Source organism: Parus major, chromosome 4A (genome assembly GCF_001522545.3).
Source record: "Parus major isolate Abel chromosome 4A, Parus_major1.1, whole genome shotgun sequence".
Lineage (NCBI taxonomy): Eukaryota > Metazoa > Chordata > Aves > Passeriformes > Paridae > Parus > Parus major.
The window spans coordinates 7,812,033-7,838,515 of NC_031772.1; the positions used below are offsets into that span (position 1 = coordinate 7,812,033).

At 45.9% G+C, this 26,483-nt stretch overlaps 1 protein-coding gene across 4 annotated transcripts in view; it reads left to right on the forward strand.

The window, feature by feature from the left end:
• Nucleotides 1-2,571: 2,571 nt before the first annotated feature.
• PLS3 (plastin 3) overlaps nt 2,572-26,483 on the forward strand; it is a 49,909-nt gene continuing 25,997 nt past the window's right edge. For 2 of the 4 annotated variants that reach the window (XM_015626657.1, XM_015626661.1), the window contains exon 1: nt 2,572-2,621. The gene's annotated coding sequence lies outside the window, so the exon portion shown is untranslated. Of the gene's footprint in view, nt 2,622-5,419; nt 5,439-21,133; nt 21,218-26,483 lie in introns of those variants that run through there. The other 2 variants (XM_015626660.2, XM_015626659.3) reach the window with 2 other exon arrangements.

Here is a 26,483-nt window from a genome sequence, read left to right on the forward strand (position 1 = left end):
CTGTGGATGCAGTGAAATAAGAATCCAACTGCCTGCTGTCAGGTGATCTTGAAAAAGCCTGTCCACTCTTTCACAAAGCCCTGGGAAAGAGCAACCAATATCAGAGTGTTTTTAACCATAATCACCCAAGAACATGCAGTTGTGTGTTTTTGCAAACAAGGTGTTCACTATGTGTTATGTGTAAATGAAACTACAGGTTTTGACATTTTACTCAGAATATGGTAATTACAATGAATACAAAATAAAAATATTAAACTGAACTTGATGACTGTATCAGGGTACTAAGCAGTGGTTGTAGCTGAATTAACGGATGTGTCTACTATAGCTCAGCTTTCTTTGTGCAAGAAGACACGGGGAAATCCTAATAAAGAGGCAACTGGTAAATGTTCAATATGTTTAATACTTTACTCCCTCATTTAGAGAACAAAGAGTTGCCTGTTTCACACTACTGGTTTAGACAAAAGCAGGGCATGGAAATGTGTAATCTGCATTTTCTGAATAGTCAAGATTCACAAAGATGATTTCATGTCTCCTGTTGTTTTATGTTGGCATGCTAGCACAAGGGGACAAGAAGAAATCCAACATACAGGTTTTTTTTGCTAAAATCCAGAATCAAAATCGGAAATATTCCCAGCTCTGTTGTGTTTGTAATACAGTGTGAAGTACTGGTCTAATCTAAACACAGGACTACCACCACAGAGCGTAAAATTGACCTAATCTTTTAAATCAGGCTAAAATTACCACTCCTATCTCCAAGATCCAGCTTAATAAACTGATGAATATGTAAGAGTTTCTGATATCCAATGAGAAATCCAACTGTATAAAAAGAATAAAAGGATGATGAGAAGAGAGTCTGATTCTTCTCAGGAAGCTGCTCCTGCTAATGTGATGAGGAAACTCCCACTGTGAGCCATGTCGCTTCCATCATGTGGGACAACTTTATGAGACCGTGTCATTTTTTAGCTTTGGAAAAACACTGCAAAATGAATTTTCCTGGCAGTTTTGACAACAAAATGTGTTTTACCTTATGTTATAATGAACAGACTGACAGCCTTTCTGTAAATAATTCATAGAAAAATTCCTAACATACGACTATGCAATTCAGATCCAGAAATGTGCACCTGTAACATTGCCAACATAGAGAACTAAGTACTCATTGCAATCAATTTCACTGGGCAGTTCTAGTTAAATATGCCCTACATTTATTTAAGTTTGAAAGAGAAGAGAAAGAATGATCTAATGCTGGTGTGTGCCTTATCTATTAATAGTCTGTTAGGTAACTGTCACCTTTTGGCAAGTTTCTGACACTGATGGAAAATAGTTAAACAGCAAAATATGAGATGTGCCTTACACTATACAAGAGCTAGCACCTTCCGTTAGTGTTCCTGGTTTTTATATGAATTTATTACCTTGTGCTGTTCTCACCTTCAGGCATGGGAATTTGTCATCCTTCTGGCCTGGAAAGGAGTTTTTGGGCCTGAATGCCAATTTGCTTTTCTCCTAAAACCGGAAGAAGATATTAATATCTGAACCCATGTTTTCTCCTGGTCCTGGTGGATGTGCCAAGAGTGTGAAGTTTCCCACGTGGGGAAACAACTTTTCCTTTTTCTGGCCCAGGTCTGAAGTACAGCTCTGGCCCCATCTCCTTCTCTCTGTTCACCTCCTTCTTCCCACAGCAGGTGTTTGCTTTTTCTTTCTCTGTTCAAGGCCTATTTGGATCAACTTCTGTTCTCCACCACTTCTACGCAAAAGCGTCCCTAAGGCCCTTGATTTCCTGAACCCTTCTAGCAATTTTCAGAGTGAACGTCTGTGTAGCAAATGTAGAAATTAGGACAGTTATGAGGTCACCTATCCCAAATTGGACAGCTGGAAGCTGTGTGGTGAAAGGCCACGGCAACGCTCTCTGTCCAGGAGCACAGAATAACAGGGTGCAAGGGACAGGTACCTGCACTCCTCTTACTCCTTGTAGGAGCCAGGCCCTGAGGCTGCCCCAGCTCTGCTCTCCGGGGAGCTCCTCGCCCAATGCACCCACCAGCACCAGCTTTCCCTGGACATCCTCGGCACCAGCCCGCAGGGCTGCTCTTGAGGAGACAAGGGGAACTTGCAAGGCAAGCCCAGAGCTCCTCTGTCTGCGTGGCAGGGCTGAGGCAGCCAGGGCTGCCCGTGCATGGGAGACAGGACACAGTCTTGCAGGGGAGGAGGGACGCGAGCACAGACGGAAGGGATGCCTGTAGAGAAGAAAGGATGCCTGCTTGGAGGAGAGTGGCACACAGCAGAAGAATGAGGGATGCTTGCCGGGCAGGAGCGAGGCACTCGCGGGATTGGGGATACACGCAGGGCATGATGAACACATTCGGCACCAGAGCGATGAAGGCAGGGAAGAGCTGGGGGAAGCCGCGGCAGAGCAGCCCGACGGCGGCAGGGACGCGGGCGGGGCGTGCCCTGGCTGGAGCCCAGCTCTGCCCTGCCCTGAGTGACTCGGCGGCCGCCCACTCGCAGCTCGGGGCACCGTGATGTGCGGGCGGGCGGCCCAATGGGGCCGGGGCGGCGGGGCCGGGGCGCGCCGAGCGCGGGCAGCGGGCGGGGCCGGAGCGGCGGGACGGCTCGGAGCGGCACGGACGGTGAGTGCTCCCGGGGCTCCTCCGGCGCGGCTCCAACTCGCCCAAAGTGGCGGCCGCTCCCCCCGCCGCTGGACGAGCGCCAGCTCGCCCGGAGCATCCCGGCGGCGCTGCCAGCGGCGGGGATCCGAGCGGCCCCGGCGGCTCCTCCGGGCCCGGCCCGGCCCTCGCTGCCCCCGGCGCCGCCGCCGGCCGGGCGTGTCCCCGGGGGGTCCCGGGCAGGGGGGCGGCGCGGCGGGCGCGGAGCCGGGGCGCGCGCGGAGCCCGGAGCGCGTCGGTGCCGGCGGGACGCGGGGGACGTGTCCGCCGGGCGCGCTCCTGCTGCCGCTCCCAGCTCCCCGCGGCGATGAAAAGGCACTTGTCTGATTCATCCTCCTGGAAAACTTCACCCCCGGGCCGAGCCGGGCCGGGCGCGGCCCGGGGGATGCGCTGCCCGCTGCCGGGGCTCGGCGCTGGGATGGAGCCCCGGCAGACTCGGGGCTTTGTGCGAGTTGGTAGGAGCTGAGCCCGGCCGAGGGGCGGGGAGGTGCCGCTTCCCGCTGTGGGTTCCCGCGGAGCGGCTCTGAAAAGGGGTTCGGTTTGTATTTCGCTTTTATCTTTTGTGCAGGGTAGTATTCCCCAAGCAGAGAGCGTGAGGAAATGGGAACGACTTCTCATCTAATTGAAGCGGGGTGAAATAAAGTGAAGTCGTGGGACAGCTGTGTGGGTTTATTTTTATACATCTTTAATTTGGACTAGGAGAGGAAGTGTCACCCTACTCCCCCTAACAATGGCTTCTTGTTGGGAGCCTGGGAAGGGACAGAGAGGAACAGGGAATTTTTCAGGACTTAAAGTTTCAAACTTTCCTTTGCTGAGGCACCCTGGTGCTGTCTGCAAGTGTTGTAATGGATAACATCCAGTCTCTGTGCTCACAGAGGTAACAACTCTGCAGGCATGACTGTGCTCCTGTTGTAAGTTTTTCTAAGTAGAAATAGTGGTGAAACGTGTGGATGGGAACAGACCTCCAGTTAATGCTTCCTTGGGTCAGGCTGCACGTGCCTGCTCTGGAAGAGCACCCATGCCTTCAAGCAGGGCAGCGCTTGGACTCACTGATTTCTTTTCAGGAGAGCTGCTGGTATAGATCTGAGCAAATGCCATTGAATCAGCCTTTGAGGTTGTTTTTGCTGTTACACAATTCCAGTGGAATGTGAGAGCTGGGCTTCCTGTTTTTGGTCAATCTGTAGAAGCGACTATAAAAGATAATAGATATCTCAAGTAAATTGCTTTTGCATGACAACTTGGAGCCATTGTCCAGCCAGTAACACTTGTGACTTCTCCAGTGAGCCTGGTAACCTGAGAAGCAAAACTCCTTAATACTGGGAGACTTGCTCAGAGTAACTTTAAAGACAACAGCTGGAACCTGGATATAAAGAGGGAATAGTTACCGAGATCAGCATGTGCTATTGCTGTGCATAATGATGTATAGAAATTCAGTCTGTTTTGAAAAGAAATCTTGTGCAAAGAGAAGCTGCTGGTAGTTTGTGAGTGGAGAGCAGTGATTCAGGGGGATTAGTGGACACAAGGCAGGTCCCCTGGGTGCAATATTCTGCAGCTGATTCTGCCCTGAGGGTGTTTGATGGCCTTGTGTGGGGTGTGTGCAGACACAGAGACTTAATTCCAGATCTGTTTGTTTGCATCTAAATAACTCTTGAAAAAAAAAAAAAAGTAATAAAATAATTTGTTAAATGAAACATTTTCCAAACGGTGTTGTTGTCACAGCCTGTTAATCTTGCCAACGATTTAACAATTTAGGGATGTTGCTTGGTTGTTACCAAGCTCCTTTAAAGGAATTTTTTGCCTGTGAAAGATGAATTACTCATTCTTTGTCTGAGTTAAGAGATCATAATGTGATTATTAAACTCAGTTATTCACTGCTAGATATAAAGAATTGTGTTTATTCAGGGTCTTTGTTCTCTTATCAGAATTAATCTGATGAAGTTTCCTCTCCTGTAAAATACTCAAACATCTCCCCAGATTAAGAATGCCCCAAACTCCAGAAACCTATTTACCAGTTTTGGCTAGATGAGCTTCACAGTGGACTGATGACTTCATTAGGTATTTGGATAAATGCAGAGGAAGCCCTTCCCCTGGGGCTCCCTGACTGACTTCTCTGCTCTGGGTTTCAATTGTCGTGAGATTAGGATTGTGAGTGAAGGATTGCAGCCTCGTTAAATGAGTTTGCGCTGAATCCACTCATGCGGGATCTTCTAGTAACTCTTTCCTGTGTTTACTTGGCTTTCTAGTGCAGTGACTTAAATGGCTTTGGAGAGGCGGAAATACAACAGTTCTGACTTTAGGGAAGCAAAGGAGAGAGCTGCTCAATGACTGATTGGAAGGGATGTTAGGGACAGTTAATTCAGTAGCTGTGCTTAAGCAGCTGCTGGTGATGTAAGTGATCTGTGTGCCTTGTGAACCACTTTATCTTTGTGTAGTAAAACTGCAAGTGCTCCACTTGGAGCTTCAGTATGGCAGTTGCATTTTTGACAAGGTTTAACAGTGCATTGGGAGAAGATACATACTTTTACATGATTGGCAGTGGGTTTAGGGAGGGTGTGCCCATCGTAGATACTGTAATGCACTTCCTTATCTGAGTAGATGATGTGATCAGTAGCTCATTTCACACCTGAGGTTGTCTTGGTGGTGATACTTTAAGTGGTGGTAATTTATTTGGTGACGTGTCCCAATACTCAGATAATGTTCTTGGTAATCTATTTTACACAGCATGAAGTAATAGGTGGTGAAGCACAAAGGGTCTGTGTTTTCAGCAGAGCCAAAGACCAAGTAAGTTCTGCTTTGTATCAATATAAGGTATTTATTGTTTGTGGTTGGGGTTTGTTTGTTTTTTTAAGTTACAGTGTTTTGCATCTATTTGTTTCATAAAATTGAGAGATGACAGATGTGGATTGGAATACTCTGGGGACATTTGTCCCTCTTTAGGTACAGGCCTGTTAGCTTGATTTTCTTGCACATGAATTGCCTGTGGCAGAGGAGGCGGTGGAAAAGCAGCATCAAGCCTGCTTGTATTATTCCAGCACAGGTTTTGTACAGATCCATCAGTGCCCTGCAGAGCACAGTCCCGGCTCTCTAATGGTGCTCACAAGGGCAGTTTAACCCTGTGCAGGGATGTGGTGGTGCTTCTCACAAAGACAGTGCAAAGTAAAGGTGGGAAAGGAAGGAGGGAGGTGCCAGCTGCTCCAGTGTTCCTGTGCAGTTTGCAGAGGGTTGGACAGGTGAAATTTATGCAGCTGCTATTTGGTTTTTATCTGTGTACCACCAACCAAGAAGAAACATGGTTTAAGTTGATGTTTTGTTCAGGCTTTGAATGTTATTCTGCCTCCACATATATTAGAGCAGCAATTCAGCATAAAAAAAGCCAGATTCTCATCTCTCCAGGCCAGCTGTTTAAACATGTGACTGACAAGCTATCATCCTGCCTGCTGCAATAACAGATATTAATTTTTAACCTTCTTTTAAGTTTCTTGTGAAATTGGGAATAGCCACAACATGATATGTTAATATTTATCAACCAATGACTGGTCTTTGCATGGTCAGCACTTTTTGGACTAAGTACTAGTGTGCATTTAGTAATCTGTGTATCTTTTTGGACACTGAGCTCATGAAGTAATTAGAGTTGCTAATTACATAAAAAAAGCCAAACATGAATCTAGAAACCCCTACCAGCAGATATGTAAAAGGTGGATACTGAATTTTAAAGGTTTACCAAACAGCAAAAGGGAAAAAAAAAAAGAAAAAGAAAAAGTTTGCCAAATGCAGAACATTCCTGAATATCCTTTTCTTTTCACCCATGTTGCAAAACTGAGATCAGCTCTTGTAATGAGGGTGATGCAAGGTTGAATTAAACCCGTATTTGTTGGGCTACTGTAACAAATGTCACAACATCACCTATCCCTGGCCTCCAAGCCCCTTGATAGGCATTTGTCAGCATCTTTGCACATGCATTCTTGTTGGCACTTTGGGAATTGGATTATTGCACAAGCAGCAGTGGTTGTGTTTGTGGTGGGTAATATCTTGGCAGAGCTCTGCCCGCAGCACTGCTGGTAGGGGAGGGCATGAAAGGACTATTTCCCCTGTGACCATCCCAGGGAGTTGCTCAGACTCTTGTGCAGAATCAGCTGTCCCTGCTTGCACCATTAAAGCTCTCTCCTAACCCAGAGGTGCCTGCTGCTCTTGCTGCTGGTGGGTAAGTAGGTGGGAAGTGTGATGGCTGAAGGCAGTTGGGTGATGGTCCAACATCTGGGTCCCGGGTGCTGTGGCTGGGAGAGATGATGCTCATGGGGCATCCTGGAGGTCCTCTGAGCAGCAGCAGCAGCTCAGCTGACAGTGACTGGGCTGCTCTAATTGCATTGAGCTGTGTGACTGCTGGTCATGAATGAGCTACTGTTGTGTCCCCTGCTCTGTACACAGGGGTTTGGATGTTCCTGTGGGTGTACTGTCTCTCTTGGATTTATGGAATTAAAATAGGTGTCTCTGGTGTGGTCTGCACAGGGAGTAAGTATGAGGTGGGTGGTGTTTAGACACAGCAGCATTAGTTCAGCTTTAGTCTTAGCTGCTGCCTGCTTTGTGCTCTTCAGTGCTGAAAGTTGTAGGTGATGGGTCAAGCCTGTTCTAGTGTTTCCTGCACTGGATATCCTTCCTGCTTCTAGGTCAAGTTTCTCTTAAGTGGAGACTTGGATAGCACCTTTCCATGTGTTGTGAGATCCACTTGGAGCGCTGCAGAATGATCTGTGAAAAGTCTTCTGATTTGTGCAAATAATTCCCAAATGAAGAGCTGAAAGCATAGATTTCCTCTGCTTTACCTGGCTGGTGTCGCCACGCTGTGCCATCAAGCATGGGGACAGGGGATCCTGGTTGTCAGAAAACCTCCTTCCTCGTCTCACTGTGCTGCAGCTGCCAGTCCACCCCATCTCCACTGGCAAATGGCACTGGCACACCTGGGGTGGGCGTGCTGTGACACTGGAGACAGTGCCTGGGGAACATGATGGAGACCCACTCTTGTAACTGTTGCTGGAAGAGATGATTTGATTATAGCCAAAAGATGGGACTAATGTGCTTGTGGCTGCAGAGCCCAATTAGGGCAGCAGGTGCTGTGTTTGAGATTTCAGGTGTTTGGTGTGTTCCTGTGTCATCTTGCCAGCCACATAAAGAGCAACCTGTACCAGCTAAACAAGAAAATGTGGTTAATTGATGGAGCTGAAGACAGAGGTCTCCACCTAATAGGGCTGGAGAGTGGGGTGGGAGAAGGTGGCATACACATCTGTGCTCATGCTGTTTGATCTGGAGGTGATAGAGCTCTTCCATGTGGTGGGCACATGTGACATCAGTGCTGACCACGACTGACATCAGTGCTGACCAGCAGCTGCCCTTCATCACCCTGTTTGCTTGGCTGCTCTGCCTTCTCCCAGCAGTTCTGTTCCCGTCAGGGGTGTGGACTTCCCTGGGCAGGGTGCTGAGCTGTGGTGGCCAGCTATTCCACTCAGTTACTGTGGCATCCTCTGGTCTCCTGGGAATCTATAATCCGTTGGCTTTTTTTGGTAATGGATTAAAAATGCCAAGGATGATAAGCAAGTCCTGTCTGGCCTGCTTGGAAGAATTATATCACATGTTCTCTAACAGCTAGGGTTTCCTGTCTGGGTTTGTGGGTTCATGCCTGGGCTACTTAAACTAGTTTTACACTGTGTTTGTGAGTGGCATGGTGATGAGAAGGGGGCTTCCATGCTGCCAGGAGAGCTGCAGTCAGCAGAGATGGAGCTATCCACAGTTGTTCTTTACCTTTTGTTTGTTTTGCCAGCTGATTCCTGTTAGTTTGTCTCTACCTTTCAGCAGGTGACCCACGAGGGTGACCACTGCCCATGAAATGCAGCATCCTTGGCAGGTGGGCTGCTTGCCTTAGGTCCGCTTCCATGTGTCCCCCTGTGCTTGGCTGGTCTGCACTCCAGCACCTGTGCTGCTGGGCATTGTGCACATTCCTGGGGGCAAATCGACTCCTCCTGCAACATCCAGGCTGTCCTCATGGGCTGTGGTGGCCTGTGCACTACTGACATTTGGGAGTTAGTATGGAAGAAATAAAATAATGATTGGTTTGACATGTGTCTGAGGATGTGGGGAGCAGGATAACTGTCTGAAATGGGAAGCTCTGGTCAGGACTGCTGCCGATTGCTTGTGCCAATCCGTATGGGCCATATGCTTCTAACCAGTCTCCTTGTCTCATTTCCTTCTCTGAAATGCTTACAGCTGTTTTTCCTGCCGCTTCAGTAGGTTTTTTGTTCCTGTAAAAAGAGTGACAGCTCACAGATGCTGCTGGGAGTCCCCACTGAATAGCTGGGAAGAGAGACTATTACTGTGATCTTCAAGAGAAGATAAAGTGTAGTGTCTCTGTGGGCGGCCTAATTACTGATGTTTTAAGTAAGCTTTTTTTCTCTTTAAAGCTAACAATAGACTTAACTGCCTCATTCACTGTTTCCTCATCATATACTGCCCTTAGTGATGTACCTGAGAGAGGAGGTAGTTGATGAGGTCTTAGGTGTAGAATAAGGAAGGATGGAGTGAAGTTGTCCATAATCATGTGTTGAGGTGTTCAACATTCAGTTTTTCTGCTCTGCTTATAATGTTTGGGTTAAACTTCACAATGTTGCTTAGATGTTGGTTTTTTTCAAGAGGTCTGTGACCAAAGTGATAGCAGTGCTTGAGGTTCATCATTGCTGGTCCTCCACTTACTCCAGTGTACCATCTCTTTGTCCTGCCCTTTCTGCATTCTGCCAAGAGAAGTAATTGCAGACTTCTGTAGCTGGGTTAATGATCCAGCCCTGGCCATGTGAAGAAGGAGCTGTAGAGATGCTGATGTCTATGCAAGTGTTTCACAGTTTATGGCTGGGTGGTAAAAGGGCACCTGAAGACAGTGAGAGAGGCTATCTATATCTGCTTTTAGACAAATGACCTGTGCAAGGAATGTGGGGCTAATGTGGCAAAGGAAGTGGCTGTGTTGAGTTGGCTTGAATGCCAAGGTAAGACAGGGTCTGTAACAAATAAATATGTTATTATATGTTATTATAAACAAATAAAAAGATGTTATTTCTGAAGTCAGTGTGATCTTGGATTAGTTTAGGTGCTGAGAGTCAAAAAAATCTCTGATTTTAGTGGGTTGATTGCCTGTTGGCCATAAGCCCTAAATAAGCAAAACTTGCCTTCTTTTCCAATCCTCTGCTTTGCCTTTTTTGCAGTCCCAACTGCACAAAACAGTGAGATGTCCCAAGAGCTGTTGTACTGGTGTCTGAGATAGGAAACCTTGTATGGGACCCTGGTGGTGAGTCTATGGCTGGTGACTGTTTTCCTGCCTCGTCCTCCCAAGGGTCTTACTGCTGTGCAAGGAGATGTGGATTGGCTTTTCCTCCTGTAAAAAATATACTGGGGCTGTAGTCTCCTCACCCCATGTTATAAATTATAAACTGCCGTGGGAAGTGCAAAATAGAGTAATTCTGATTTGTGTTCTTTTAGAGCCCTGTTCTTTAGACCAAAATACACAGGATAAGTCTGGCCCTTCCCTCTATTCATTTTCATAGCCTCCTTTGTTTTTAATTTATATATCTTTTTATTCTAAATTCCTCCCATCCCCAAAATAGAACAGACATCAGCCTGCAAACAAAGATTGCCAGGCATTGGTCTTGTGGATTATAGTGGCTTTTTTGGCCTGCTTGGAGACTGAGCCCCACCCTACGTAGGCTAGGATTAAAAATAGTCTTTCTTTTCATCAGGCTGAAAACTGTACACAACACATCTATGTCTTGGTTTCTGGGGCATTTGCAGCCACAGGAAGCCCTTCAGCTATAAAACACCTCAGAAAATCTGTTTGCTGCTAATTAATCCAAAAGTGCTAAGGTGGCCACTGTTGGAAAGGTGTAGAGCCAGATGTCTGACTCCCAACCGTAGATGCCTTAGATGTTGATTAAAGTTTAACTGTGCTTCCTGAAGGGCCTGAAGAAATGGAGAGCTCTACCCACAGCTATGCATTGGGCTGCCGCTTCAGGAATGTCTCAGCTCAGGTGCTGCAGGATGTCCAGTGGCCAGAGACTGCCCCACAGCCTCCAGCTCAGCCTGTCTGTCCAGACCTGAGCTGCACTCCTCCCTCTTTGTATAAAACAGGAAAAGCATTGGGGGCAAGAGGCTGAGCGGTGTCTGCTGTGGTGATCTCATTCCCCCATTGCCTCTTGGAAAAACCAGGCCTCAAACCCAAGCTTCTTAGGCAAGTCTGAGTGGTTGGCCATGGGAGAGCAGAGGGAAGATCTGAGTGTCTCCTTGCTCTGGGCATCTGTTCTCTGCCTCATGAACCTCAAGTGTTGATGTCTTGTGTTGTTTCATTTGTTTTCCACTGTCCTTGGCTGTGCTTGGTGGGGCAGGGAGTTCTTTTACAGGCTGGTAGGCAGTGCTGCTGGCCGGCCCCAGCCCTCTCCGTGGGGAAAGGCAGGATGCAGCTGACCCAGGATCTGGAAGCAGGCAGCGCTGCCTGGCAATTCCTCCAGCTTAGCCACAGCCTTTATGGCTGTTTATGGCAGGGGTGGGAGTAAATGAGCAGGGGAGTGTGATGGGAGGAGGGCAGGGAGACTCTGCCCAGTGCCTGCTCCATGGCTGGTAATGACTAGCGTGCTCTGTGTGCCTGGTTTATGTGACCTTGGTGATCAAAGGTCTCTCTGTAATCAGAGAAAATGCTGCCTTCTCTTCAGTTTCTGTAGACTCTGCCTCGGCCTGTTCCGTTTCTGTTAATTCTATTCTAGAGTAGACTGAAAAAAAACCTTAAAAATGTGAAATATTGTATTGTCTCATAAAACCTTTGTAAATAGTCATGAAACTGTAGAAGGATGCTAGAAGGATTTTATTTCCCCCAAAGTCTAGGGATGAGCTTTCAGCCTTTTCTCACTCAGATGCGTGTTTTTTACTTTGAGAGTCAAGGGGCTATTTATTCATATCTCAAATTCTTAAAGTGGAAAAACTGACTCCTACAGGTAGGTCTTTACTACACACTTTTTTGGTGCTAGAGGAAACCAAATTTTTATTTTATTTTTTTTAATATGCTAGCCAGGCTGCTTTAAAAATTTGTTTAAATACTGGAACTTACACAAGGCAAAGTGAGTTGCTGCCCACTGCAGAGTCAGGTCAAGACAAGGAAGAACCTGCAAAACACCAACTTGTGTAAAAATATAAAGAAGATCTGATAATCTGGTAGATGAGACGGGCTGAGTGACATCAGAAATGCTGCTGGCTTATATCAGTGTTTCCCAGCTCCAGAATTGGGCTGTGGCTCAGAGAGATGCTGTAGGTAATCCTGCCCCTGGCCTATGCAGCTTCTGCTGGAGTTTTGTGTGCTAGAACTGCTTCTCCTGCCTTGTGTCCAAATGATGGGGAGACTGTCTTGCTAGGGGGAAAATATAAATAATTGATTGCAGAATTCTGAGGACGTCCTCTTGGATTGCTACTGAAATTGTTGAATCTTTGAGGTGGTGGGAAAGGAAGTTTTAGAAAAATCCCCTTTGTTTTCCCTTGCTTTTTTTTTCTGAAGGTCAACATGTGAAAAGTATTTCTATACTAGAAAGCAAATATGAAGGCATGTGATTCTGCATTGTGTGGCTTATTTTTGCTGCTATATTAATGACTAAATTAGGTGCTCTCCAGAGCTGAACACACAAGACGTTTGAAATTCAGTTTAATGACCCTGGATAACAGAAGCTTGTATCCTGTCTGGATTAGATGGAAGGTGATGTGCAGTGGGTTGTTCCTGAAACAAGTTTGCACAGTCACCTATGTGCCATTTCAGTATTCTTCCTTGCCTGTTGTGTTAATTTTAGTTACAGTTTTCAGATCTTTTTTCCTATGTGCTCATTCCCTCAAAGTACCTTTTTTGATCAGATTTGGGTTTTTTTGATGTTTGTGTTGATCTTTGCCCCAGTGATGTTGCTGGTGCATGTGGTACAGTCCCAGCCCTGGTAGCAGAAGCCCGCATACCAGGACTTCTGCTCCATGGATTCTGCTCAAAATAACAGGGAAGGAGGGGTTGCTGATCAGCCTCTTCCACTGTCTCCTGTGTACTATGAGGTAGAAGAGTGTCTTGCTCTACTTTCACAAACAGTAGGACTGAACATGTTGCCTTTGACCTGGCTGGGGACGTCAGGAACTGGAGGAGGTCCCATGGATTTTCACAGTCTCTGATCCTCTTTTCATGGAAGATCTTGGTGCAGCCCCTTTCGGCAGATGAAACTGCTGGGCAAGCACCAAAGTTCTCAGTCTGTCCAGTGCAGCACTAACCAAGTGGAAATTTGAATTCAGCCTATCCATCCCTGTAATTGGCATTCATGCTTTGTGAAGCGGTGCTTCAGCTGGGTCTGAAAGATCACAAATTCTGGGTCCTTGTTTATGCTGCCATTGCAATCTTGTGCTCCTTCCTGCTAATCAGCCAGGAAGGGTTCGTGGAGTGTTGTTTGGGTTTGGAACAGGGCTGTGGTTTTGAGATTCCAGGATGCTGAGTCTTGTCCCAGGGACCGGCTTGGATGCTCTCCTGCCTTGGAGCCTCTGCAGCAAGATGTTAGTGAGCAGGCTGATATTCCAGCCCATCCCTGTTTTCCTTGGGCTAATCCAGTGTTTGCCTGGTGCTATAACTGCTGAGCAGCTGTAGTGCTGTGGTGATATATACACGTATATATTCTGCTATAAATCCTGTAGTTAAACATTTCCTTGACCCAGCATAAAACAAGGTGCTTGTCTCCAGCTGGTCACAGAAATAAAGGAAGTGAGTTCCAAAACAATATTGCAATTAAGCTGTTTTTTCCTGAATTTTGCACAGAAGGTTTTTTACTCCAAGAATGGATTGTAAGGACTTTATTTCAGGGAATACATAGGGTGTTGTGGGTGTATATAAAGTTACCCTGTTGTGATTGGTATTGGGCAGGCATTCAGGGAGCAAGTTGACCCTTGCTTTTAAGAACTGTTTCTGAGATAGCAACATTTTGAAGGTCAGTAGAGAGCAAATGGAAATACGTTTACAAGAGCATTCATGTTTCTCAGTGTTCCTGGTAATAATAAGGAAGTTTCTGAATCCTCACTTAGATAGAATTCACCTCTTCCCTAAGGAGAGAGGGGAAACTGGGCCTTCTGAAGACTGAAAATATTTTGAATAAGCAGCCTTAATGTCTGACCTAAAGTCTAGCCTGTTCCTTTCTGCACTGTTTGGATGAGGCTGGGACTAAGCTTTCCTTGGGGACATGGATGGGAGGTTCCTATGCAATCCTGCTCCTGCCCTTCTTTTGCCCACCCTTCTGTAATGTTCTGGTTGATCTGATTTCCAGCTGGGCTCTTGCCACTGTATTATATAAACCAAATGCTCAAGCAAAGGCAGCATAGTCAGACTTCTTGCTGAAAACTTGAAAAACTGACATTGCTTCTGCCTAGCTAAGAAGCTCCTGGAAGTTACTGTAGCTGTGCTGGATGGATGTAATGGCAGTGCCCTGCCTACATTAGTTAGATCCATCACTAATGACAATAACTTTTATTCCTCCTTCCCCTTCCCCCTCTTTCTGTAAGTAGTATATACACTTTTTCTGGGTTATATAGGGTTGGTTTAGTTGGTCCCTTTTCTCCCTGTGTTCTGAAGGTCTTTATAAAAAGAGTTTTGAAAGTCATGAAATGGAGTAAGGTTCTGTCCCATACAGTCCTTGAAATCTGCTGTTATGCAAGAGCCTTTACAACCAGTAGTCAATGATTCACTTTAGCAATTAAAGCTCTGTGCATTGGTTTGATATCAACTTGGCATATAGCAAGGCATTGCAGTTTCTTCAGTGCATTGCCCTTTCACACAGCTGATATTCTTGCTCAGCTTTTGGACCTCTTTGGTGTAACCCATGTTGAACCTTCAGTGTCATTGCTCCCAGTGATAGATCTACCTCTTCTGCCTGAGCTCCAAAGTTGCTTCATGCCTTCTATAAAATACTATGCCTTGTTTGGCTTTATGTAGGATCTGTAGATGTTTGTTTTTTTTTGCTTTTGTTTTGTTAGCTTCTGTGATGGTTTCTTTAATACTAATTAATCAACAAATTAATAAATATTAATTTCTTTAATACTAATTTCTTTAATACTAATTTGTAAAGCATTAAACTCAACAGCAACAACAAACTAGAGAATATAAGAAATCTGCTGTCAAAGCAAAGGCTGGCTTCATAGCACAGAGATCAGTCTGCTACTAGTAGCTGTTTTTTATTGTCTGGAGAATGTGGGATGGCTTACTAATCAACAGTGCAATGAGCTGTGTGGTGAAGCTTGCACTCAAGGGACCTGAAGGCTTTGGGTGACAATTTACAGTGTGTGTGTGAGTGGTAATCAAACTCCAGCCCACCTTTCTACATATTTGAAAAGAATGCAGTAGTTGTGGGAGACCCTGGAGTTACCCTGTCCAGCAGGACTGTCCTACAGGAGACTTTCTGTTGGAGTCTGAGAAAAAGAGCAGTTGGAGGGAAGCCAACAAGTGCATGAGCTAAATACCAGAAAAAGCTTCAGTGTCCCTTGAGATGGGATTTTGGACTAGTTCAATACAGATGAACTTAGAGGCCCCCTTGCACAATATGATGAGCCACGTGCCTCTGGCATCATGAGATACCAGTCCCTTCCTGAAGATCCTCCCTGGATGGGCTGGGTGTGTGTGCTGCTGCCCAGGCTGGTCAGTACCTGAAACCTTTCTGATAGTGGGAGCTCACCTGCAGATGTAGGTGGGTTCTGTGGGACTGAGGAGCCACCCAGTGGCAATCTCCCACAGCCTCCCACTGGCCAGGAGTGGTGCAGCAAACTGGTCTGCACAGTGGTCAAAATTTGGCCAAATGTTCATTTGGTGGCTGGAGCAGGCTGTGATTGCAGAGGTGTAACCTCTTCTTGCATGTAGGTGGAAGGTATTAAGCAGTTTCCGACCTCTGGTTCTGCATAATTGCCAGTCTTGCTATAGTCCATGAATCTGTTTTTCAAACCACATCTTTTATACTGCTATAATTTTATTTTGAAGATTACACCTATTTTATTAGTAATCTAATAGGGTGCTCCTGTAGGCAAGTCCCTGGTGGTATTTGGCATTAGAGAGAGCTCTTGTTTTCAGTTGACTTTTTTAAAGTCAAAATGAGGTGCAGTGTTTGGCTTTGGTAGCAGTATTTATGTTTTAGTACTTAGGAAGCGAATCTTCTCAGGGGAGAAATCTGGCTCGAGTAGCTGAAAGCTTTGTAAAAGTGTTGCTGCTGCTCAGGCTGCAGAGTATCACTGATAGAAAGTTAAAAGGCTTGTGACAGACTTGTATGAAAATATGGACCTCTTGTAAACAAATCTGTACTCTTGTCATTTGCACTGTGCAACCATTTGCATTATGATTGTTTTTTTGGTGCTTCTTAAAACTTTCTTTAGTGTATGTCAAAAGGCCTTAGTTCAAAGAACTACATTCCTATTAAATGGCAGCTTTTCCATATTAATACATTCCATGAGGATGCAGTCCACATGAATGTTGTTTGCTTCTCAATTGTAGATATGTCTAAACTGTGTGTTGCCAAAAATGGATCAGAACAGTAACTTGTGTTCTGCAATAGTGCAGTTCTAGTTCAAAATACTATTTCCTTGAGTAGAGACTGAAGGTGGATAGTCACCTGGAGCATGTTCTCCCAGAGAGCAGAAGATTGCCTGAGTCATGGCAAGGACAGACTTTGGTGATGGACAGAGCTGGCAGCTGAGATGAAAGATAAAAATGTATGTTTGTGCTTCCAAGACCCTCCTACCAGACCTGGTGTCACTCTTTGTCCACTGGCCTGGTCTGTGGAGTGGCTGAGCTGGTTCTAACTGGGATGCTGTGCTAACAGTGGGCCCTCTGCCCACTGCCTCATCTTCCTCGTGCTGATGTCCATTTGACCCCTCAGCCAGCCAGGATGGGAGGACTGAAATGCTGAGGAGAAGGAAAGGGATAGGATGACCTTTGGATGATGTCAGCCCTGCCTGGGTGCAGTTCTACTGTGTCAGGGCAGTTCCTCTTCCCAAGCTCCAGTCATTAGGCTTCATCTGATGCTGTTATAATCACCCAAAGTGTTTTCTTTGGGGTATGATTGTTGCAAGGGTTAGATGGAGCTGCAAGACTGGCTTAAAAATATTCCCTACTCCGAGTTCCTTCTACTGGCTTCTCCTTTGGCTCAAATATGTAGCAGAAAGGATGGGAGAGTGCCTCAGAGCTGGTGATGCCCTGCTCAGGCCTGCAAGACTGGCCGGACAGATTCCCAAAGGCACTGCAGACTCCTGTGGTGTTTTCAGTGCTGGCTTCTGCCCTGGGAATTGCAGCTCATCGGGAAACTGCTTTTCCAGTGGATGTGCGGAAAGGGTTTCCAGGTAATCTCTTAATTTCTTTCTCCCTTTACAAAAAACCCTCATCCAACCCTAGACTCCCTGTGGCCCATGGTCTCCAGAGAATAACTTGTTCGCTTTTTTTTCCACTTATACCCTCTCCACACCCACCTTTTTTTAGTCTTTTGAATTTAATAAAGTGGTGACTCAGTACTAAATATAAAGCCTCCTGCTTCCAGCATCATCTGCCTGTGGCTCATTTCCTGGAGCTGACATGGTTGAAGCCTCCCGATTTCCTTATGAAAGAGCAAGACATGAAACATCCTTTGCGTGGTGATCTGCGCATACTTGTGGAGTTCTTTGGTGACTGCTTGGCTCCCTGATCTAAGCTGTGAATAATTAGCTGGTTAATTGCTAAGCTGAGCATTGGTGGAACACAGGGTAAATCGGGAAAGTCCTCAGATCTGTTTTGCACTGCAAAATCATAGTCAAATTTGCAGGCGTTTTTTAAATAAAGACCAACTTTCAGTCCCTCCTGCATATGGAAGGTTTTTATTAAATAAGCATGAGCCTGACTAATGTCTTGCTTTCTTCCAGATGACAGGCTCGCTGACAGAGCAGCTCAGGAAGCTTTTAAGGGGGAAATCTAGCTAAGATGGACCTGTTTTTTCTTTAAAAAGACCGATAAACTGAGGAGTTAAGGTCAAATGCTTGCTCCTCGCATGTCATATGTTCCCATAGCTGTTTACATTGATGGGATTTACTCTGCCATTGGTTGGCACTGAGGGAGAAAGCAAAAAGTGCATAAACCCTCAATTTATATCAAAAAGCACAGGTGAGTCTTTCTATCTGTTAATAATTTTTTTAAAATCCTTAGATTTAAAAGAGAAAGTGGACAGAACTGAAGGGGGTGGAATATCTTCCACATGGTAAATGGTCACAGTCCAAAATGGGGTGGAGGCTTTGCTTTCTAAAGCCCTGGCTCAAAGAGCATGGTGTTTTTTCTCTGTAGTGAAGTAGACTATTTAAGTTACCTGTTTTTCAGTTAGGTATTCTTCTGAACTTCTCCCTCTGTTCTCTTTCCTTTTTTGATTTTTTTGGTTTGTAAGGAGAGGGGATGTTCCTGAAAACACTTGATTTGCAGCACCAGAGCCGGCAGAGGCAGGAGACTGAGCTGCTTTTGCTGCTCCTGAAGGCTCGCCAAGGTCTGCTAAGACTCTCTTGGCTCTGGGATCTCCTCAGGCTGCTGTGGCCCTGCCCTCTGGCTGTGGAGGTTTCTCTAGTATGGGGATGCTGGAGTGGACCAACATGTCCTATACCCCTATATTGACTGACACTGGAGCTGGCTGTATCCCAGCAAACAGGTATTTTAGGCAGGAGCTAGAAGTGCCAGCAGTTAAAACCCATCCCAAAAATCACTGGGACAGATGTAGCATGCCCAGGGACTTGTTCATCACCATGGATGTCATCAGTTATCTCAAACAGCTTCCAACATTAGCGTGGTATCTCTTGGCATTAGTGAGGATAACACTACTTTTGGAGTGAGCAGGAAAACTTGGTGTCCAGAAGCAGATGGTTGTCTTCTTCTGGACTCACTGGAGAGAGCAGTGGGGCTGCACAGCCCACTGTAGCCAAAGGCCAGCAGCTCCTTTCCTCCCCCAGAACTTTGCCAAAGGGTCAGTTCTTGAGGGTCTGTGGTGAAAGGCGACACCTGAATTTACCCTTTCTGCTCCCTTGTCACCTGGAAGGCGGCAGCTGCCGCTCCCGCAGCCATCGTTGAGTACCTTCTGGAGGGCAAATATGTATTAGTGGCCTCCCAGTGAAACTTGGCAGCTGGAGCTGGGGAGGAGATGTGTCCCCTTGCGCAATGATGTGCTGGAGGAATCCTGCCAGTGCTGGAAGTTCTCTTTGTGCATAAACCTACATCACAATGTTCCATGCAGGGGAGTGGTTGTGTCACCTGAGCACCTCAGGCACCTTCTTCCCTAAAAGGCTTTTTCTAAAGCGGGAAGAAGAGGAAAATACTCTGGTATACTGGCTCTACAAAAAAAAAAAATAAATCCTATTTTGGAAGAGTGTCGGGAGTGGTGTGAGAGCAGGCGTGTCGAGGAAGTCTGTTGGGAGTGCCCGAGGAGCTGTGGGTTTGCTGCCTGCCATCGCCACACCCCGGTGTGCTGAGTCTCAGGACATGACGTAGAGATGAGTGGTGCTGGCACCGCCGAGGTGCTATTTTAGCTTTGGCTGTAATTGCAGGTTGGACCGCCAGGACTGGATTTTGAGTGTTCACAGAGCAGAGTGCACTCAAAGTTCTGGAAAAACTGGCTATTTCTGGTCCTTTGCAAATGTAGAAGATGGGTATTTCACGTGCACTGTGCATGAATTGAACTCCTTGTGGTGGAGCCACTGAGGACCTGTGCTACCTGGTGATGGGGCAGGGATGTCCTTTCTCAGTCAGAGGGAATGATTATACCTGATAGTCCTGTAGGATGCTTTACACTTACCTGAAGGGAGAAAAGCGAGTAAGCAGCAGTGCCAGATGATGGAGACAAGGAGAGGAGGCTTTTCTTTCCCCCCCAAAAAAGTAGGCATTGCTTGTGCAATGGCTCTGCCACTGATAGAAAGTCACAACCTGATTTGGGAGCTCTGGCATGCTCTCCCCAGGACCTGTCAAGCCCCAAAGCCTCGCTAACCCTTACAGGATGAAATTTATGCTCTGCAATAAGTGTAGGATGGAAAGTGGAGAATGTAGGATGAGAAACATGAGATGAGTTTCTTCATTTTTGTTGCATGTTTGCCCCTAGACTTCACAGGCTGGATGCAGTCCCTGGTTTTGGTCAGAGCAGCCAGTTGGGCTCCCTGCACCCAGAGGCTGATGCGATGCTGAAGCCAGTTGCTGGTGCAAATCAGAGCAGAGTTGCTCTTCCCTGTCTGATGTGCAGTCAGCCTGGGCTCCACGGACTGCAGAAGTATTTTTTCAGTTTAACTTCTTTCAAGTTGCAGCTGCAGTTCTGAGCATAAAACCCTCTATTTTGGTTTCCATGATGTTTACCATCCTGAGGAAGCTGGCAGGCTGTGGCTTCAGGGTTAGGTTTTTTCTTTTGTTTTTTTGGGGTGTGTTTTATACCTATTTTTAAACTTTACAGCTGGAAGCTAAATTTTCAGGTGATATCCAAGAAATGGTACCAGTCAGTGACTCACTTTCCTGGCTGATGTAATTTCTAAAGAGAAATAAAGTCACCTAGTGACCATAACTTTTAGGACAGTCATGAGTTCTTCAAATTTTTTGCTAATTCAAAAATTGTGTTTATTAGTAAATAACATAGTTTCCTTTTAGCTATAGGAATGCTCAAACATTATGGACTTAACAGGAACAGAAATCTCTGAAATATATGACTCTAGTTTGGAAAGCCAAATTAACCTTTCTGGTGATTGATTCTGCTCCTGTGCATTGCATCAGCAACACACAGTACATGATGTTTCTGTTGCTTGTGTCTTCCTGGCTAGCAGCAGATGTCTGTCCCTGTTCTGTCTAGAGCAGACAAGGATTAATTGCTGAGGTAATGCAATATATTACAGTATGGGCCAGCTTTGAACTCTGTATTTAATTTAATCTATTCAGAAATATTTTATTTTCATTTTTGAGAAAATACGAGGTGAAATATCAGGCAGCATCTTCCTTCAGTGCAGACTAAGGCCAGATAGGTCTGGATCCTTAGTATTCTGTGAGCCTCTGGTTGTTTCAAAGACATCCATAAAATAAGTACATAAAACCAAATACAAACTTGCGTTTCTGTTTGACTGGACACGCTGAGAACTAGCAAATCAAAATGTATTCATTTTAGAGAGTAAAGAGCAGTAGAGGGTTTATTTTGTTTTGTGTTTTCTTTTTTAATAATTAAAAAACCACAGAATTTTAGGTAAGCAAACTATCTTACCGCTTGCTGGTCCCACGTGCCGAGCAGTCAAATACCAAGAGCTGTTGGGGAGGATCCCCTCGGGATGCTCGCAGGATGCTCGAGGGATGCTCGGGCCCTGGAGCGCATCTCTTGGCAGCGTGACCGCATCCCTGGGAAGCGACCTCCCATCGCTGGGCGGGGAGGCAGGGAGGAAGGAAGGAATGCTGGCTGCCCAGCTCCGGGCTGGGGGTGTGGGAGACGCTTCAGTGCTCAGGCCGGTCGAGGGATTCGCTTTCCCTGGGAGGAGAGGTAAGGAAGGCTGAGGAAGGGTGTCCCGGGGCGGGCTGGTGTGTGCGTGCTGCCTGCTGCTGCGGATGCCAGAGACTGTCCTGCAACGACTTGTTTTGCTTTTCTTTTCTCCAAAAAAGTCTTGTAATTCCTGCTGCTGTAGTAGATAGAGGAGAACAGCTGGGGGCAGAGCGAATTTCATGTTTTGATGTGTCTAAGTTGGAATTTATCGGTGCACCTGACACATGTGAACAGCAGCGGCGAGGGCTCCCACAACTGCATCACTGAGGGTTTAATGTTTCGGGTGAGGGCTGAGGGTGTGTCTTCTCAGAACTCTGGGACACAGTCTTGTTCCATCTCAGTCTGCAGCAGGCTTTTACAAAGCAGAACTGCTTCAACTTGCATGCTAAAGTGTTAAATATTTAAACTCCTGCCTTGCAGAAAGTGGAAGGAGCTCTGAGTGCTTTTGGGAAATGGCTGTAGGCTGCTGGCTGTGGTGGCTACTGAACTTTTTGGGGTGTTCCACGTGGAGAGGTTGGGCTCTGAATGCTGTGGAGGCATTACAGGCTGGTGGGATTTAGTTTCCTAACTGAGGAGTTTATCTTGCTTTCTATACCGGATGCTAGACACTCTCTAAACACTTTAGTAGTTACTACCTGCTTAAAACACTTGCGTAACAGTGCTTTTAAATATTGAATGAAATGCTGAATTTTTTGTGCTAAAAATTTTACTAGTCTAAAAAACCTGTAAAACACTTCTAATATAGCTTCTTCATGTCCTAATTTTGTTTGTACTGAATGTATTGCTCTGAGGTTTTTGCTAAGTTATGTTTTATTAAACTGATAATATATTTGCTCTTAGCCAGAAGGCTGAGAAGAGACATTTTACCCTGCATTTATTCTGTGAAGCATCTGTCTCTAAAGAATGATTTCCACAGCTGGAGGACTCTCACACCCTCCTGAAATTCAAAGTAATGATGAGGTTGCATGCTGTTTGCAGTGCATACGTCTCTTTAACCACAACATCTGTCCTAGGGGTATTGGGCATTGGCTGAGCTGCAAAACAGAGGGAGGAGGAGGAGGAGGCAGAGCAGCTTGAAGGAACCTAATGAGATGTTAGTGCTCAGCTCCAGGAGTGCCTGATGCATTTTCCTAACCTTGATGTTGGATCCATTGACCTAACCTTGAAACCTGCTAATCAGAACATTTTGTGGAGGTTATTAATGCTTCTCCAAAATCCAAGAGTCACGAAGAAGAGCTTGCCTGATCCTGAACTGGCGACTGCTGTCTTTGGCTCCCTATTGCTCCTCCCCACATTAAGTTCAATTATAGAGGAGTGTGGGGAACACCCTGCAGTCAGACTAAATGTGATTTCACTGTCATTGCAACCTCATGGGAGGCAAAGCTAGCAGCTTTCCTTCACTTCTGGCCATTTCACATTGATTTTTGGGATTAATGTTTTGGATTTTGAGTAGATTAGATGGGATCTACACCATCTATTCTACAGTAAATAAGTAGTGAATTTACAGAGATTTTTCCTACTTCATAAGCCACTAGGACAGCTATGCAGTGACACTGATTTATTGCAGTCTAATGTTGCTTTCTTGCTCTGAAACAAATTAATTTGACTTCTTTCCCTTTTTCCCAAGTGCTTTCTAAACAAGATTGCAGACAACAGGGGAATGATGGAAAATGTTTTTTCTTTTATCAGAAGCTTTTTCTAGTTAGAGATCTGTTACTGAAATTCCTGGGGTTTAAGACACTTTTGAAACACAGTCACAACACTTAGGGCATGGTTTGTAGTTTCTAATGTTTTGTTTCTTATTTAAGAAAACATTAATTGACACTTTTCTCTGAATATTTATCATCTGGGCAGCCAGAATTTCAGCCTTGGCTGTGCTCTTTCAGACAGTTCTGTTTACCTTCAACTGATAAAACAGTTTGCAAACTGCTTAACCACAGCTGTACCTTCTAAAAGGTTGCACAGAACCCACCCTCCCAAAATGAATACTGAAACTCCCTATTGTCCAGCTTGCCAGGGATCAGCACCGTCATGCCAGGTGTTTGGCTTGCAGGAGCTTGTTTGCTGGTGTTGAATAAGCAGTGACTGTACTGTGATTTAATTTAGGGATCTGCTTGATTCCCCCACCTGGGCGGGGGGGAAGTTTAACAGACTGAGTAATGCTTCTTGCTTTATCGTGGCACACTGGATATCAGCCCCTTCACCTGCCAAAGGCGCTACCTGTGAGCAGAGCTGGAGGTCCTGGGGGGATGGAGGGTGTTCTGGGCTGCATGGGCTTGGCAGGGCTTTATCCAGCTGCTCCTGAACCAGGGTGCAGACTCAGCTCTGCAGCCCACCTTGTAAGGGACTGAGCTCCTTTGGAGATGAATATTGGGAAATCAGGAGACACATGCTTAAAGCATATGAGGGTAACCTGCAGGTCTCAGCAAGCAGATCCCAGTCACTTCTGGGGAAGAAAATTCGCACTGATTCAGCCTTGTGAACCTCATTCCTCCTTGCTTATGCTGGCAAGGAACCCACTGTCTTTCACATTATTGCTCTGAGAGTCCCCTCATAAAATGAGGGATGCTGAGTTTTTGCAATGGGTGGTAAGAGATGGGTCCTTGCTTGAAGACATTTATGGTTAAGGTACAAAATAAGCAGAAGGAAATGTTAATGCTGCTCTTTTTTTTTAGGGAACTACTCAAGAATAAGGATTACTTTCAACATAAGAATTTCCTGAGAGGCTTGCATGACTTTTCTGTGCCTTAGCCAGGAATTTAAATGAAGCCTTCTGAATTTCAGTCCATTAGCTGACACCTGACCTCAGTCCCCCTCTCTTTTACCTTCTTGCACTTAAGTTTAAATAACCTCTGAATGTTACTTGCTTTTGCAAGTTCCAGGTAGATGAGTGTTCAGCTCTTCCTTTCCCGAGACATCTTGAAAGGATCACCTGTTCCATGTTGTACTGGCTAGGTGATGAGACTATTGCTGTTCTGTTTCCACTGACATTAACAAACTATTTCAAAAGTTAGTTAAACCAATCCAGTGGGTTATGATTTCAAATGTTCCCTAACCCTGGAGTAGCTGCTCTACTGAAACTGGAGGTGTGTCAAAATGCAACACTTAGTAGGAGTATTTGTCAAAGAGGCTTTTAAGGATTGATTCACTGGTGCCTTGAGCAGTATTTTATCTGTTTTCTACTGTGCCCTGTGGATTATGAGTATTCTGTAGATATGTGTAATAGATTTTGGGCAAGGTCTGTTGCAGTAGCTCTGAGCCTGCAGCATGATAGGTGTGTGAGTGCAGTTGGTCTCCTCTGTGGCCATCCATCCAATCCACTTGGCCCTGGTCTTTATGACAGGAGCCTTCAAAGAGTGTAAGGTCTGCAGAAAGCTTTTAGTGCTTCTTCTTTGCATTTGAGTCCCAAAGCAGTTGTATGGTTCTGTTCAGCCTTCTTCTTGGTAGATGAGAATAACCAAGCATCCATCCACTCTGCTCCAGGATTGCATTTTACCCAGTAATGTGCATGAGAGGCAGCTCTGGCTCAGAGGACAGGGATGTGTTGGGGGGAATTTCATTGAGGGCTGAGGGCTTATTTTTTCCTTTCCATGGGCAATTAGAGTGGAAGTATTTGTGTCCTTCTGACTTGTGCATCCCTCCAGCCTCTGGACAACTTGGTGTCACATGGCCAAGCATCCTCAGCTGCTTGCTCCCTGTATTCTCTATTTGTAAAATAGAGGGATTAGTGTACTTGAATCCCTGTGAATTTCTGTTCATATCCCCAGCTTTCAGTTGTCTGGATGCTGCCGTGGAGGACATGGCTCTCCTGAGCTTTTATCAGGGGGCTGATTCCTATTTGATGCTGTGAGCAAGTTGAATGCTGATTTTGGGTTTTCTCTGGGTGCTGGCTACAGTTTTGTGTAGGGTTCTGATCATGCTGATCATTATCCAGGCCTGACCACACCCCAAAGAGCTTCCTTGGCTGTGCAGGGCTATCAAAGGCATGTAAATTGCCTGATGGCTCAGCAGTTGCTTTTACTAAGGATTTAAGGTGTTTGAAGCTAGTGAATCTGGTTCTGTCATGAAGGGAGAGAAAACACTTTGACCAGCATGCAAAAGGTGAAGGATCAGGTTGTCCAGGCTGTCAGTGGATGTTGGGGTAGTGGTGAAAGTGTGAGCAGAAGACACGGGAATAGTGATTTTCTGCATTCCCATACTGTTGGAGTGGCCCTGCCTCTCTGCAGCCCAGATCCCTGCTGGGCATCTACCCAAGTGCTGCTCAGAAGATTACCTGACATCACTTCATGCAGGTTTAGCCAGGACAAACTGAGCTTCTAACCTGGATTTGCTTGAGGAATAGACTTGTCCAGAGGTGGATACCCCATTGAAACATGCCTCCAAATCCAGAGAGAACCTCTGGCAAGCGAAGAGCAGTGACTAACTCCAGCATGTGTGTCTGCTCCTGATGGATTTGGCAGATTTTTCCCCTGCAGCAGTGTGAGTTGTGCAACAACTAGAGCAAAGTTTCACCGTCCACTCCCAGGTGAGCATAAGCATAGCAGGGAACTTGCCTCTCCCAGTATGACAGTTTCAGGAGTCTGAAAGAATATAAAGCAAAACCTGCTGAAGGGACTTCTGGTTTACAGGTGCTTCAGAAACAGCAGCTGGAGGTAATATCAATGCGGAATTGGGATGAAGTGACTTGAAGGGTGCCTGGGTGATGGGAATCCCTATTTGCAGTCCTGTGTCCTTTCCCTGTGATGTATTTGGTGGGCTACACAGCCAGCATGGGGCAGTCAAAAGGTGTACTGTGTGTAAAGGCAGAAGCTGGAGCTAGCAGTAGCCAGAGCTGGAGGACTGGGTAGTGTAAGGTGGTCAATTCAAATAGTCAGGCAAGCTTAAAGTAATTCAGAACTAAAATTGAATTTATGTAGTTGGTCTTGGCCTGTTGAGGTGAGTTTTTGGTGCTTTGCATGGCCAAGAAAAGCTGAATTAAGAGTGAAATAAAGCTAGATTTGGGTAATGGCTTTCCAGGTGTTAGAGTACAGTGGTGTGTGATAGTTAAAGCATGGCAGACCTGACAGCAGAGCTGTGGATTCACTGCTGTTGAGCCTGATGTGTATGGGGCTGGGAAAACTTTACTGAAGGGGAGATCCACAGATGAGAGATGCAGCTACTCAGCCAAATCTAGCCCCAGAAGGCAACTCCTGCTGAAAGCATTGTGTGCCCTTTTCTTCCCGAGGCAGGGGAAACAGCTCCCTGAGTGGATAGGAACACCACAGTG